At 42.7% G+C, this 15,853-nt stretch overlaps 1 protein-coding gene across 3 annotated transcripts in view; it reads right to left on the bottom strand.

Annotated features, from left to right (window-relative positions):
• TAFA1 (TAFA chemokine like family member 1) overlaps positions 1-15,853 on the bottom strand; it is a 460,778-nt gene that overhangs the window by 310,755 nt on the left and 134,170 nt on the right. The window lies entirely within an intron of this gene.

Genomic DNA, 15,853 nt, shown 5'->3' with positions numbered 1-15,853 from the left:
ACTTTTTTCCCACTCACCTATTGTTGTCCGGGACTTCACTGTGAACTGTTGCCAGGATTATAGTTGACTATGTTGGTTTACCGGCCTACTACCTATACTATGGTGCTTTAGGGGACCTGTAACTGAAGAGCACCCTATTGAATACTAGCCAGGGTTTAGGTTTATGGTTTTCCATAATCCTGGGCCGTTGGACTCTCATGCTGTCCCTGATGTGTGGGAAGTGTTGGACCCTAAGAGGTCACTGTTGGATTGCTATGATGAGGTCTACCCTCCCATTGATCCTTCTGCTCTGTGTTTTACTTGTTTTTTTTCCCCTCAGTTCTTGTCCTCTGTATCTTGTTATGTTTTTCATGTCTTCTAATGTCCGGCCTTCCGCCCCTGTCTTGTCCTGGGTCTTCATCTCTCCCTACTTGTTTTCCTCTGTGCTCTCTTGCTATTCAGCTCCAGTGTCTCACTGCCTTCTGTTCTCTTTGCCTGATGTTACTATTCAGCCTCTTAGCACCAAGATCACGATCTCACTTTGTGTCGTCTCCTCTCTCATAATGTGAGGGGCTTGAATTCCCCCACGAAATGGAGGAAGGCATTCATGGATTACCTGAAACACACTCCAGACATTATTAGTTTACAAGAAACCCACTTCACCACGTCCTCTTCCCCCAAACACTTCCATGCCAACTATTCTCGCAGTTACATGGCATCCTATGTCTCTAAAACCAGGGGTGTATTGACTCTTTTACATAATGACTTCCCACTCACGGTACACTCTTCATATTCGGATCCTGAGGGGCGATTCCTCATCCTGGAGGGCGTTCTTCAGGAACGAAAGATATGTATTGTTAACTCATACGCACCTAATGATGATCCTCTCTCCTTTTTTGTTCAATTAGCTACCAGGTTATAGTCCCTTACCTTTGATGTTTTATTGTGGATGGGGGATTTCAATATGGTTGTCAACGGCATGCTGGACAGGTCGCACACTGCTGGGTTCCGACGATCAGGTACACAACAACGTCTTCTTTTGCAGCAATTTGTCAACCTTGATATGGCGGATGTATGGCGGGAGCATAATATGACTCAAAGGGGATACACTTACTATTCCCCCCTCACTCACTATACACTCGCATCGACTGGGTGCTTACTAATACATCCTCTCTTACCTCTCTGTTATATGCACGACACATATCATGCGCATGGTCTGACCATGACATGATTTATGCCCATTTTCAGTTTGGGGAAGCTTGTCCCACCCCTTTCACCTGGAGACTTAACGAGTCCCTATTATCTCGTCCCCATATCCGCACACAAATAGAGACATCTCAGACTGACTACTTTGCTCTTAACTCTACTCCCTCTACTGATTCTGGATGGGTCTAGATGGCACATAAAGCTTATATGAGGGGGAAACTAATAGCTATGGCATCTAAGTTGAAGAAGCACAGAACGAAAGCACAGGCCACCCTAGAACATAAATTAGCTAAACTAACAACAGCCCACCAGCTTTGCCCAACACCTTATCTATATCAAGTGCTTAAAACTACCAAACTGCAGTTAGATACGATCCTCTCTGATCGCACTGAAAAAGCTCTACGCTGGACTAGGGCTTCCTATTATAAGTGGGCAAATAAGCCGGATAGACTCCTAGCCTCCATGCTTAGGCAGAAGCAGAGAATTAATAGGGTGCACAAAATTCAAATACACCCAAGGATGTCCACTTCAGACCCATCCAGAATCTATGAGGTTTTCCGCTCCTTCTATTCTTCCCTTTATAGATCTCCTGCTATTCCTCCCTCACCCTCTACTATTTCAACATATCTGCAATCTCTCGATCTTCCCACCCTCTCTCTTTCTAATAGGGATTTTCTCAACTCCCCCGTGACCGTGGAGGAGGTAGCAGATGCTATTTCACGTCTCAAGATTGGCAAAGCCCCAGGTCCTGATGGCCTTTCGGCCCTTTACTTCAAAAAGTTTGAAACGATCCTAACCCCCTCATATAGTTTCATATTGCAATAAACTCCTGTCTGGTTCCCCTATGTCGCCAGAATTTTTGCATGCATCCATTGTAGTTATTCCAAAACCCCATAAGGACCCTTTACTTCCCTCCAATTATAGACCCATATCCCTCATTAACCTAGACTCCAAAATCTTCACCTCAATACTGGCCAAGCGTCTCAATGCCATATTGCCGGGCCTTGTTCATACTGATCAGGTGGGGTTCATCCCTGGAAGACAAGCGCCCGACAATATCTGCAAAGTACTTAATGTGATCCATTGGGCGAAGGCTACGAATACCCCTCTCACTCTATTAGGCCTAGATATAGAGAAGGCCTTCGACACGGTACTGTGGTCCTATCTTTTTGGAGGGCTTCTCAGGACCGTTTGTGCAAGCCCTACAATTACTGTATTCAGACCCAGTGGCTTACCTTAAATTACCATCACCACGTCCCACTCCGATACAAATACGCAGGGGTACTCGTCAGGGGTGCCCCCTCTCTCCGCCACTATTTGCTTTGGCTATGGAGCCTCTGGCAAGTATCCTATGCGCTAACCCGGACATAACTGGTGCGCGTATAGGGTCTGATGAATATTTAGTGAACCTCTTCGCTGATGACTTACTCCTCACGGTCACTAACCCTTTAGTCTCCCTACCTAACCTTTTTTTCGGTTCTGGATCGTTTCTCCGAAGTATCTGGCCTGATGAATAAATCTAAATCTGAAGTACTTTTCTGCGATACTCGGCGGATAAGGGATCTTATCTCTCAAAACTTCTCTCTTCCTCCCTCTTCTGCTCTTCTTCCTTATCTGGGTGTCTCTATCTCTTCTTCCATTTCGGAATTGTATAGGTTGAACTATATCCCACTTTATAAATCTATTAGGGAGGACCTCGCTAGGTGGAACTTGCCACATATCTCCTAGCTGGGTCGTGTACATGCAATTAAGATGGTGATACTTCCCCATCTTCTATATCTTTTTAGAACACTACCGATCCCAATCAGGATGTCTGATCTTCATAGATTACAGGCAGATGTGTTTAGGTTCATTTGGAAGGGTTGTCCTGCGCACATTCCTAAATCTATAATGTACTATCATAAAAGACTAGGCGGTTTATCAGTGCCCAACTTTGCCAAGTATTATAAAGCGGCTAGATTGGCGCAACTAATGCTTTGCAACGCCCCATCGTCTTGCCCTAGATGGGTGACCCTTGAAAACTCTCTCCTAGCTCCGTGTACTTTGTCCTCTCTTATGTGGATCACCAACCCAACTTCTCCTTATATCCCCTATGCAGCTACAATTTCGCTGTACTCTCTCCTTCTGTGGCGCTCTGTCCGCTTCAAACTACAACTACAATCTCCCATCTCTCCTGTCCTGTCTATTCTCGGTAACCCTCTCTTTACACCTGGACTTAGACCTTCTGACTTTTCTTGGTGGGTTACCCAAAAGCTCTTCCTTCTGCATAATTTCCTTACAGGGAAAAAATCTCCGATTATCATCCCCCTCCATCTGAATCCTTCCAACTAACCCAAATCTTCTAATTTCTTACTTCCCTGGTCCCTTCTACTGCCCTAATTTCTCCCACTTCTTATGAGGCTTTAGCTTTATACTGTACAGGCTCCCTTTCCCTACTTTACTCCACTTTCAACCAGCCATCAAGTGAGACTAAACTCCCCTTTATGTCCCAGTGGGAGTCGGACTTCAATATAGACCTCCCTCTCCCATTGTGGCATGAATGTTGTACCCAACTGAGTAGAGGTAGTTGGCAGGTGTCGCTGGCTGAGACGGCTTTAAAGATACTACACCGCTCGTATTATGTTCCCGCCAGGCTCCATGCTATATATCCGTCGGTCCCCCCCATTGTTTCAGAGGATGCACTGATGTAGGGGACATGCGCCACATATGGTTTACTTGCCCTAGAGTCTCTGATTTTTGGACCCAAGTGATGTCTCTGATCTCTTCAGTGACGTCTAGAACTATCCCTTGTGAACCAGCAGTGTGCCTCCTGGGCCATAAACCTGATAGGATGCAGAATGCAGTCTTTCGCCTTACTCAATGTATATTGTTGGCAGCCCGTATTCATATTGCCTCCAAGTGGAAGTCACCTGACTTATCTATGTCTATGGTGGTTACACGTGTGAATGACATTATGCTCATGGAACGATTGAATGCTATACGTGAGGACTCCATGTTATCATTTGAGAAAGTGTGGGGCACATGGTTGTCTTCTTCATATGTTCCCGATGTTACATATTACCTCTCTTTGTAAATAACTGGCTAACATGCTTGTCTAGAAAGTATGATGACACACTGGAACACTTGACATGGTTTTGCTGACCCTGACCTCCTCCTTTTCCTTGAGGTCTTGGTACCTCTCCCCGTTTTCCTAGCCTCACCCTACCTTTGTCCCTCATCTCCTCCCCCTCTTCCTAGTGTATCTGCTGCCGGACGTACTGATTTCATTTCTGCCTTTGCTAGTTTATGTACCGTGATTACAACTATTAGCCACGATAGCCAACTGATGAATGTCATACCTTTCTCGTATTGACATATAATTTCTGTTATGTCATTGACCTGAGCTTTTTCTTTTATATTGTATCTGTACTGAGATGTTATGCATTCTTTTTGAGTCAATAAACTTTCTCGTTTTGACACTTAAAATGGACGAAAATGTAAACAGGCCAATAGAAGTCAATAGATACGTCAAGATATACCATTCTATACATTTTAGTATAAAATCACGTGAACTAAGTCATGATTTGAATGCACTTCTAGATGCACTGGCAATCCAGTTTTTCTGCTTTAAAAAAGTCTTAAAGGGGTAGTCCGGAGGAAAAAAAAAAGGGAAATTACAACTGCTTAGGATAGGATAGACATGAACAGAGGTGGCAGCCCAGAGCACCGTGTCTGAGTGGAAAGACAATACAACTTCCTGTGGAGTATTCAGTACTGTAGGGCTTAAGGGTTTTAACTATAGGTAAATTACAAATTTGTATAACTTTGAAAAATTTATTTTCTCCAGAGTACCCCTTTAATGATGTAAGCCTTATGATCAGAACTTCTAATGCAGGGTGTCAAGAGGATATTTCCCACAGTGCAAGTACAGCAAACCCTCACAGGTCATCCAGAATGGACATGCCTATTGTCTTTGATAAAGGGTTCAAATATGGAATAACATGGTGCATAAAATATTAAAGTAATAGTAAATGGTATACTGTATTCTATAGGAGACAATTCTACTCAACTGCTTGGTGACAATCTCTAATAACAGCTATGAGTGTGCACAGATGTTGTGGCATACTACCGTAAATGGTGTATACACCTGCAGTCTTATGTACTGTAGATGTTCATTTCAGTTTCCACAGATATGCAGTAGGTGTCAATCTTTACTGTACTTCTAGCATTCTGTTCGTGAACCAGTTAGATCAGGATTAGTGATGAGCGGCATAGGCCATTATCAAATTTGCGATATTTTGCAAATATATGGATGAATATTAGTCCTATATTCGGAAATTTTGCATAACCATTCACTTTTTTAAGCAAAATTCGTAATGAAATTCACAGAATGCGCATGCGCGATTTCAACTAACTACTTTCCTATTGGTTGCTAGGGATGTTGCTAACCTGACAACTGTATATGGCCACAAGCTAAAAGAAGGGAGGGATCAGTGTCCTCTGGAAGTGCTGATATTCGTGAATTTTCGCATATTCGCCTTCTTTGGTCCACAAGCTGGAAGCAGGGATGGATGATAACTTTTTATTTACACAGTACACATCATTGTGATGTGTACTGTGAAAAAAAAAGAAAACAAATATTTGTCATAACGAATATATTTCGCTATATTCTAAATATTTGCAAAATCGCGAAGTGCCAATATTCGCAATAAAAATGTGCTATTCGAATATTCGCGCGCAACACTAATCATGATGAACAGATATGGAAAAGAGTTGACAAAAGCTGAAGGTAGGGTAACTATTTCACATTCAGTTAGTAACATTGTAGTCTTTTGGAAATGCTTGGAATGTCTCAGAATTTTCAACAGAATTGGAGTTTACGGAACTTCTTTGTTTTAAACTAAAGTGGACATGAGGTTAGGATACTTCAAAATATAGGGTCTCGCTGAGCAGGTGCTGGGCAGCCGATGTGCAGCTGAAAACCACACAGACATGCTGGACCATTTTCTTGTATGTAAATAACTGCGCAAATGTCTTCCTGCAAAATTGTGCAACCTTCAATGTATAGACCCATGGCGAGATGATGTTGCCGGAAAACTGCTTGTAAAACTGGGCAGCTATTATGAAAACCATACAGAACAGCATATCTGTGTGTTTTTTAGTTTTTTTTTAATTCTATTGTGGTCGCCACTCAGTTCCTGCACCATCAAACCCTCCCTCATTTAAAGAAACCCTCTGTTTTCTTTTTTTGCCTATTTCAAACACACTCACAATCACTAGTTGTACAGCACCATTTGTTTTATTCCAGCACAGCTGCATCTAAACATCTTTCCAGTCATGTGATCAGCAGTCTGACTCTCCAAACCTTCTTTACCTATTTAAACTAGGAAGGGGTGGGGGGGGGAGGGTCAAAAAGTGAAAATCCATGAGTCCAATTGCCCCCCGAACAATGCCAGAACATGTCAGTAGCGCAGAGGTTTAGAAATGACAAGCTCAGAGTCCTGTCAACCAATGCCCGCAGTTTAGGTAATAAAATTAATGAACTTTGGTCAATAATGGCATCTGAGAATGTAGATTTAGTGGCTGTTACTGAGGCATGGTTTAATGAAAGTAATGACTGTAACATATCCATACCAGGGTATTCTTTATACAGAAGAGACAGAGAAGGCAAGAAAGGAGGAGGAGTGGCCTTATATGTGAAAGATCGCATAGAATTTAACCTAATACAAGTTAGTGAGGCAAATATTGAGTCAGTTTGGTGTAAGTTGCAGTTTGGTAATCAGAAAGTATCTCGTGTAGGTGTGATATATAGACCACCTGGCCAAGTTAAAGAATTAGATGATCTACTAGTTGAAGAAATAGCTAAAATGACAATGAAAGGAGAAGTTATCATTATGGGAGACTTCAATCTTCCAAATATAAACTGGAAAACCAAAATAGCTAGTACTGCCAGGAGTACAGATATTCTAAATTCCCTACCTGGATTATATCTACAACAAGTGGTTGAGGATCCAACCCGGAGAGAGGCCATTTTGGATTTGGCATTCACAAATGGGGATTTGGCATATGATGTAATTGTAGGCAAAAGCTTGGGATCTAGTGATCACCAGTCAGTGTGGTTTAATATAAGAACAGTGAAGGAGTCACACCACACAAAAACAGTTACACCCAAAATTATTAAAACAGCTTAGTGGTGAGCTAGCAAAACTGTTAACAGATTTTTTAACCAGTCATTGGTAACAGGAGTTGTCCCGGAAGTTTGGAAATTAGCAAATGTCGTGCACATTCACAAGAAAGGTAGTAGGGAGGAATTAAGCAACTAAAGGCCAGTAAGTCTGACATCAATAGAGGGGAAAATAATGGAAACCCTACTAAAGGATTGGATTGTGGAACATCTAAAATCCCATGGATTGCAAGATGAAAAACAACATCGGTTTATTTCAGGGAGATCATGTCAAACAAATCTTTTGACTGGGTGACTAAAATAATAGATGGCGGAGGAGCAGTAGACATCGCATATCTAGATTTTAGTAAGGCTTTTGACGCTGTCCCACATAGAAGACTTATCAATAAACTACAGTCATTGAGCTTGGACTCCCATATTGTTGAGTGACAGACAACATAGGGTTGTAGTCAATGGAGTATATTCAGGCGAAGGTCTTGTTACCAATGGGGACCTCAGAGATCTGTACTGGGACCAATTTTGTGTAGTATCTTCATTAGTGATATCGCAAAATGTCTCGATGGTAAGGTATATCTTTTTGCTGATGACACAAAGATATGTAACAGGGTTGATGTTCCTGGAGGGATACTCCAAATGGAAAAGGATTTATGTAAACTAGAAGAATGGTCCGAACTCTGGCAACTGAAACTTTATGTGGAAAAGTGCAAGATAATGCACCTGGGGAGTAAAAACCTAAAAGCTGAATATACAATATTTGACACAGTCCTGACCCCAGGATCTGAGAAAAGGGATTTAGGAGTAATTATATGTAATAGAGCAACAGGAAACGCTAGCAGAATGCTTGGATGTATAGGGAGAGGTATAAGCAGTAGAAAGAGAGAAGTGCTCATGTCGCTGTACAGAACACTGGTGAAGCCTCACTTGGAGTGTTGTGCGCAGTACTGAAGGCCATATCTCCAGAAGGATATAGATACTCTAGAGAGAGTTCAGAGAAGAGCTACTAAACTAGTACATGGATTGCAGGATAAAACTTACCAGGAAAGGTTAAAGGACCTTAACATGTATAGCTTGGAAGAAAGAAGAGACAGAGGGGATATGATAGAAACTTTTAAAAGTATAAAGGGAATCAACACGGCAAAGGAGGAGAGCATATTTAAAAGAAGAAAAACTACCACAAGAGGACATAGTTTTAAATTAGAGGGGCAAAGATTTATGCAGTAATATCAGGAAGTATTACTTTACTGAGAGAGTAGTGGATGCATGGAATAGCCTTCCTGCAGAAGTGGTCGCTGCAAATACAGTGAAGGAGTTTAAACATGCATGGGATAGGCATAAGACTTCATATAAGATAGGGCCAGGGACTATTGGTAGGATTCAGATTATTGGGCAGACTAGATGGGCCAAATGGTTCTTATCTGCCGACACATTCTATGTTTCTATAGGACCCTGATTTATCAAACTGTGTGAGAAAAATAGAGGGATTTTCCCACAACAGCCAATCACAGCTCAGCTAACGAGCTCTGGTAAAGTGAAAGCTGAGCTATGATTGGTTGCTGTGGGAAAATCACACCATTTGTTCTCTCACACAGTTTGATAAATCTGGGCCTAGGGCCAAGATTTCTCAAACTGTGTGAGAGAAACATTGAGTGATGCTTAATTTGTCAGAACAGAATGTCAGTTATGGCCTCTGACTTCCTGTAAACTACAGGATGTCATCATCCCCTACCAGATCCCCTCCCTAAAAATACACTCTAAATAAGACAACACATGAAAACTGCATGTAAAGTGAGCAGACAACAGCCCACTTATGAGATGAATGAGTTCACCTGGATAGCCTCCAGCACTGACAACCTGATTAGATGACCAGGTACAATAATCAAATGCCACACCCTAAGCCAGAGGATTTATGGGAAATATAGGCAGCATTATCAAGTCAATTCATTGATAGGTCTGCATTTAAAAATGGCTGAAAACCCATGGATGCCACATTAGCTAAAGCAGGTATGCGACATGCACATACAAGAACCTCCACATTATCCTCTAATAGCCTATACTGCACTATATAAGTGATAAAGAAAAAAAAATCCTGGACTGATTCTTTACAACATTTACCCTGTAGGATAAATGTAGTGTTACATGGCAGCCATTCTGATGTGCCGACAGCTTGAATTCTGGCTCACAGTGAAGGGTCCTGAGCAGGGGACCCCCCTCTATGACACCTGTTAGCCCTATTCCGCCCTATGGAAAAAAGGTTGTTCTCATGAAGCCACCCCTTGAAGGTATCTTTCTTTTTTTTTAGGAGAAATTGCTCTTTCAATGACATGTTTTAGATATTTTCCTATACCCTGCTTTATGTATTTACATTTTTATAGCTCATTTGATTCACCACAGACCTGAAGCATTGGCATTACCCTATTTATTTCCACTTTAATTACACAGTGCAACTAAAATCATTACAGCACTTTCTCTCTGCGCCCAAAAGTCATTGTTGCCGGGAAAACGAACTGCATTTCCTGTAATGCATATTGTTCCTCTGGGTACAGATCACAGACCAGAGAGGCACATAATATGCCTACAAGTGTCATTAATCTGTCAGCCAAGACAGAACACCATTAGATAAGCCTGGCATTACCATCCCGGGCTTATATTCCAGGTTACTGCTGTTTATCTCTATCACATTTCAAAGTAACAATGCTCAGCAACCTCAATCCAATTTGTTTCTACTTTTTCCATTTAACAGGGATTTCTGGGTATGTAAATGAAGCTTAATGATTGTGAAATGGATAGCTTTGAAACTTTCTAATATTCCTTGTGATTTAATTCTTTATGACTGTCAACATCTCTGGAAGCTGTCAGTGAATGGGGAGATATTAGATCATACCCAGAGACTGAAAACCTGGTGCAGACCTTATACTTCTCAGCTTAGAGCTATGGTGTGAAACCGGTGATCCTCCAGCTTTTGCAAAAGTACAACTCCCAGCAACTTCGGACACCTGGAGGCCCACAGCTCGTTTTAACGCAGTTCACTGGGCGTAGAATTGAAATGTTACCTGTATTCCTCTGTTTGGTCGATTATAACAATACTCAATTTGCATAGTTTCCATATTTTTACAAAATAAATATATTATATGATGGGGGCTCATTTTGTGCAACATAGTGTGTCGTTTTTTGTTTGTACCCTTTTGGCCTTGATCATATGGCAATACTATAAATGTTTATGCTTCTTTTCTTTCTTTTTTTGCATTGGTTAGAATTTTTACTATGGGGGGGATTTTTTGTATTTAACATTTTTTTTTTTAAGTATTTATTTATAATTTTAATAACAAAATAAAATCAACAACACCCCAGAGAGCACCACAACAGCTCAACATAATAGTCAAACAGAATCGGCAGAAACTGACAATCCCAAAACAAGAGATGGAGCAAGCATGGAGTCTCCAGAGTAAACAGCCCAACAAACACCACACTATTACACATTCACACACCGCACAGCTACCCCGGAAACCACAGCAACCCCTCACAGAAGGATAGCCTATGTAATTCACTGTGGGGAACTCACTCTCTCAGAAGGAACCACAGACTCCCCCAAGATCAATCAAGGCATCCAGACCTTATGTAACTTTTTTGGGATATTTAACATTTTAATTAATTAATTTATTAAAATGTTACACTAGGGGATTTCAATAAACAACCATTCAATTGCTTAATTCAATTGCAATGCATATCACTGATTTTTCTGTGCTCGGCTAGTACAGCCTGTCTATAGCAGGCTGTACAATCAGAGCTTTATGACCCACACTGAAGCCTTCAGAAGGCCTTAGGGTGCCATAAAAATGGTAGTGGCATATAATGGTTGTAGTTACAGTATGTATGACATAAGAAGCACATGGTAGGTGGGGTCTGTTACAGATTTTGCACTAGGGCATAAGTAATGCCTGCATTTAGGGAAGGCTTCAGATGATGGAACTGAGATATTGTCCTTTTAAGCTGATAATTGCCTAACGCAATAGGGCCCTAACACAAGCCATCCTTTGTTGCCTAACTCCCTTCTCCATATATACAACTAACAACCTGAGCATCCAAGACATGTTCAGGTTTAGTACCATGTCACCCCTTCCCAAATAAAAGCAGCATTGCTTTGTGCTGACCAATATCCAATAGAGAGAATCCAGATGGCACTGCTACTGTACACATTATCCGTTATATCCAACTGTGCGGTATCACATACCTCTGCCCAACATATCTTGCTAATTGTTCAGTGGTGCATAATCATGTACAGTACTACGACATCACTCCTTGTAAGAACAAAAGATGACACCATATAGTGTAGCATATAGTGTAGGGTCCTTGGCGGTGTGAAACGGCACATTGGCAATTTGTATCTTAGACCCATGCTGTCTGAATAAAACAAGAAAATGCTATGCTATGTGGTAAGTGCTATCTTTTGTTCACATAAGGAGTGATGGCTTTGTACTGACCTCCTATTTTGTGAGGTCTATAGCAATGAAATAGTGTTGGACCTCTACACACTCTGCACATAAGAACTCCGGGGCATGCAGTTTTCTGTTTTCCTCTCTGTTTTCCTCCTAATATTCTGACATTACTCTTCAATCCTTGAACATAATTAGTAACTCGGTCGCTCTATCATTACTTAATGAAGCCGCATTATTACTCATTAACCTTTGCTGTGCTGCATATACTTGATGGACAAAACAGAATGCAATGCACTTGGGAAGCAAATAAAATGGTGATCTTGGGTAATCTCAGCAAGGAGGTGACATTTTAGAAAGTAAAAGACATTTAGACGATGCTTTTAAATATGATGAAGCACATTGCTGACATATTGATTGAAAAACTGAAACAATGTAGCAGGTGTCAGCGTCAGCTGAAGGATCGGCGCTTCCTTTGTGCCCTGACAGGATTTATTTACAGACATTTTTGTGCCACAGCAAAGAAAATATATCAATTCCAGGCCTGTCATTCTGCTATACATTATACATTCAACAAAATATTTTATTATTGAAGACCACCGCTACTGAGGCGTGATCGGAAGCCCAAAGAGCCCTGCTTGGTATTCTTGGTGTAATGGGAAACAAATAACAACATATTTAGAATGTAGAAGTCATAACCGCAGCATAAGAGGTAATAAGTATGGTAATATGGAAGTACGAGGGGGAAATAGCACAGAAATACATGACAGATGCATATGAAATGTTCATTATAATATTGTAGTTATGTTGAATGGCCTTAAAGATAGATAGATAGCAACAGAAGAATACAGCAGCACACTGCTAGCACAAAGATATAGGTAAAACATGAGTATATAGATACAACATGAAAAGCTATACAGCTGTGGTGCAATAAATGGAAATATAAAATTATGAAATAGTGAGATACTTAGATTGCAATTTGGCAGCCAAATAGCTTGGACCGTCCCACCACTGTAAGGTGACCTCATTGGAACGGACCCTACACTATGAATATGCCTCTGTGTGATCAGTTCAGCAGGCATTGCAGGATCTGAAACATCCAAGACACCTTATATACACCTGATAGAGGTGGGTGGGGTGCAAGAGCCAACATGGAGGTAGCCACTCCCCCGTATGTGTAATACAAACAAAGGATAAGTTAGCCAGCACTATTGATTTCAAACTATTATATGGACCTGGCTTACAGGTGCACGCTGCTGGGCTAAATATACAGCAACAAGAGAATACAGCAGCACACTGCTAGCACAAAGATATAGATAAAACATGAGTATATAGATACAACATGAAAAGCTATACAGCTGTGGTGCAATAAATGGAAATATAAAATTATGAAATTATGAAATAGTGAGGTACTTAGCTTGCAATTTGGCGGCCAAATAGCTTGGACCGTCCCACCACAGTAAGGTGACCTCATTGGGACGGACCCTACACTATGAATATGCCTCTGTGTGATCAGTTCAGCAGGCATTGCAGGATCATCCATATACACCTGATAGAGGTGGGTGGGGTGCAAGAGCCAACATGGAGGTAGCCATGTTGCTGTATATTTAGCCCAGCAGCGAGCACCTGTAAGCCAGGTCCATATAATAGTTTGGAATCAATAGTGCTGGCTAACCTATCCTTTGTTTGTATTACATATACGGGGTAGTGGCTACCTCCATGTTGGCTCTTGCACCCCACCCACCTCCATCAGGTGTATATAAGGTATCTTGGATGTTTCAGATCCTGCAATGCCTGCTGAACTGATCACACAGAGGCATATTCATAGTGTAGGGTCCGTCCCAATGAAGTCACCTTACCATGGTGGGATGGTCCAAGCTATTTGACCGCCAAATTGCAAGCTAAGTACCTCACTATTTCATAATTTCATAATTTTATATTTCCATTTATTGCACCACAGCTGTATACCTTTTCATGTTGTATCTATATACTCATGTTTTATCTATATCTTTGTGCTAGCAGTGTGCTGCTGTGTTCTTCTGTTGCTGTATATTTAGGCCAGCAGCGTGCACCTGTAAGCCAGGTACATATAATAGTTTGGAATCAATAGTGCTGGCTAACTTATCCTTTGTTAGATAGATAGATACCAGCAATAAATCAAACAGCACTCACGGATTCAAGTGAAAAAACACAACAGTGTTTATTTAAATGTTAAACCATGTTCGGATGCAACGTTTCAGTGGTATCCCCCACCTTTTTCAAGCATTGAAAAAGGTGCTTGAAAAAGGTGGTGGATACCACTGAAACGTTGCATCCGAACATGGTTTAAATAAACACTGTTGTGTTTTTTCACTTGAATCCGTGAGCGCTGTTGGATTTATTGCTGGAATTTATGGATGCGGTCTGCGACTGGGACCGCAGTTTTCCTTATTGCACCCGGACTACTACCTAGAGACGTATAGTGGTTGTGCTGCCCTCCGCCTATTGGGAATTAGATAGATAGATTTGGAAACTCTTCAGACCCTTTCCATTTTTTCACAATTTGCCTTATGTTGCGACCTTGTGCTAAAATAAAAAAAATTCAACATTTTCCACCATCATTCTGCACTCAGTACTCTACAAAGAAAAAACTGAATGTTAGAAATCTTTGCTGATTTATTGAAAAGGAAAAACTAAACTCTTGCAGTGACATAAGTATGCATACCCTTTTCTCAGTACTTAGTTGAATGAAGCACCTTTGGCAGAGATTGCAGCCTCCAGTATTCTTGGGGATGAGGCCACGAGGTTTACACACCTGGATTTCAAGATTTTCTGCAATTTTCTGCAATCTGCAGATTCTTTCAAGCTCTGTCAGGTTACATGGGGCCCACCAGTGAAAGCCATTTTCAGGTCTCTCCAGAGATGTTCAATTTGAATCAAGTCTGGGTGCTGGTTGGGCCACTCAAGGACATTCACAGAATTGCCCTTAAGCCACTTGTCACGATGCCGGCTGGCAGGTAGTGGATCCTCTGTGCCAGAGAGGGATGGCGAGGACCGCGCTAGTGGACCGGTTCTAAGCCACTACAGGTTTTCACCAGAGCCTGCCGCAAAGCGGGATGGTCTTGCTGCGGCGGTAGTGACCAGGTCGTATCCACTAGCAACGGCTCACCTCTCTGGCTGCTGAAGATAGGCGAGGTACAAGGGAGTAGGCAGAAGCAAGGTCGGACGTAGCAGAAGGTCGGGGGCAGGCGGCAAGATTCGTAGTCAGGGGAGATAGCAGGAGTTCTGGTACACTGGCTTTAAACACACAAAACGCTTTCACTAGGCACAAGGGCAACAAGATCCGGCAAGGGAGTGCAAGGGAGGAGACTAGATATAGCCAGGGAACAGGTGGGAGCCAATTAAGCTAATTGGGCCAGGCACCAATCATTGGTGCACTGGCCCTTTAAATCTCAGGGAGCTGGCGCGCGCGCGCCCTAGAGAGCGGAGCCGCGCGCGCCAGCACATGACAGCAGGAGACGGGAACGGGTAAGTGACCTGGGATGCGATTCGCGAGCGGGCGCGTCCCGCTGTGCGAATCGCATCCCCAACGGCCATGACAGGGCAGCGCTCCCGGTCAGCGGGACCGACCGGGGCGCTGCGGAGAGAGAGACGCCGTACGCGCTCCGGGGAGGAGCGGGGACCCGGAGCGCTAGGCGTAACAGTACCCCCCCCCTTAGGTCTCCCCTTTTCTTTGTCTGGTAACTGCCTCCCCTGGGATGAGGACACCGGGAAAGGATGGAGGGATTCCTCAACAGCAGGCGGAACAGCAGGAGTAGGGATGGGGAGGGAGGGCAGAGGGCGAGACTTGGCACGGGGCAGTGTGACACCAGGACGAGGGCCATGAGGGGACACAGAGGTTTGCCTGATGGGACTGGGAGGGGGGGAGAGGTATTTCTTGTGGCAGGCAGAGTCCTTAATGACCTTAGGGGGACCGGATACAGGAGGAACCACAGGGTCACGGCAGGGAGTACTGGGGACCGGTTGAAGGCAGTCCTTGGAACAAGAGGGACCCCAACTCTTGATCTCCCCAGTGGACCAATCCAGGGTTGGGGAA

Source organism: Hyla sarda, chromosome 6, assembly GCF_029499605.1.
Source record: "Hyla sarda isolate aHylSar1 chromosome 6, aHylSar1.hap1, whole genome shotgun sequence".
NCBI classification, from domain to species: Eukaryota; Metazoa; Chordata; class Amphibia; order Anura; family Hylidae; genus Hyla; species Hyla sarda.
The sequence above is the reverse complement of the archived record's forward strand: the minus strand, read 5'-3'. Positions and strand labels throughout refer to the sequence as shown.